Source organism: Arachis ipaensis, chromosome B08 (assembly GCF_000816755.2).
Source record: "Arachis ipaensis cultivar K30076 chromosome B08, Araip1.1, whole genome shotgun sequence".
In the NCBI taxonomy this organism is placed as follows: Eukaryota; Viridiplantae; Streptophyta; class Magnoliopsida; order Fabales; family Fabaceae; genus Arachis; species Arachis ipaensis.
Genome location: NC_029792.2, coordinates 125,319,096 through 125,320,167, shown reverse-complemented (window position 1 = coordinate 125,320,167; position 1,072 = coordinate 125,319,096).

Here is a 1,072-nt window from a genome sequence, read left to right as displayed (position 1 = left end):
ATGCATTTTTCTCCAAGACCCTTCCAAACCTCAATCGGGATATTATCAGGTCCTACTGCCCTGCCATTCTTCATCTGCTTTAGAGCCTCTTTTACCTCGAAGTCTCGAATCCTTCAATAGTAGTCAAAGTTTTGATCTTCTTCCCTTGTGCATAACCGACCAAGGCACGGAAGAGTCTTCTGTCCCTCATTAAATAACTCGTAGAAGTAGCTCTTCCACCTTTCATTAATCTTCTCCTCTTGAGCCAACACCTCTCCATCTTTATTCTTTATGCACTTAACCTGATCCAAATCTCTCGTTCTTCTTTCACGGCTCTTTGCGATTCTATGTATACATTTTTCTCCTTCTTTCGTGTCCAAAGACTGGTAGAGACCTTCATATGCTCTTTTTTTGCTTCACTTACAGCCACTTTAAAAATAAAAATGATAATTTAATATGAAAAAAATAAAAGAATGGTAACTGTTTTAAAACAATGACAATTTAATAAATAATTCTTAAAACAATGACAGATAGATAAAAAAAATTTATTATTCAAAATTCAATTAGTACCGTATTCATATATTTATTGGGTTAATTTTTCATTAACACGTAGGGATGACAATAAAACAGGGTCGAACCCATGTATTACCCAATTATTATCCATAAGTATATACTATAGGAAAAATTTTAAATATACCAGGAACACTGGTGTTTTAGTTGTTTTAACCATTAATTTTAATTAATATATATTATATATATTTTTTATAATTCAGATCAATAGTTAAAACAACTGAAACACCGGTACTTCTGGTATACTTAAAACTCTTCCTATATTATATACTTGTCCGTACCTATTCTATCCTGTGTCGCCCCAAAATCCGATTGGAATTTAGGATTTTAATAAAAGTTGGCATCTTCTAGAGTTTGAACCCTGGACATTCAAAGAGAGTAACATCCTCTATCAAATATTTTGTTTTACTAATGAGATTTGTTTTTAATGTATATATCAAAGTTAAAAATCCGGTAAAAAATGTAAAGGGAGATTCATAATCCGCTTCTTCTGCAAATAATGAGATACACTTAACCATTCTGT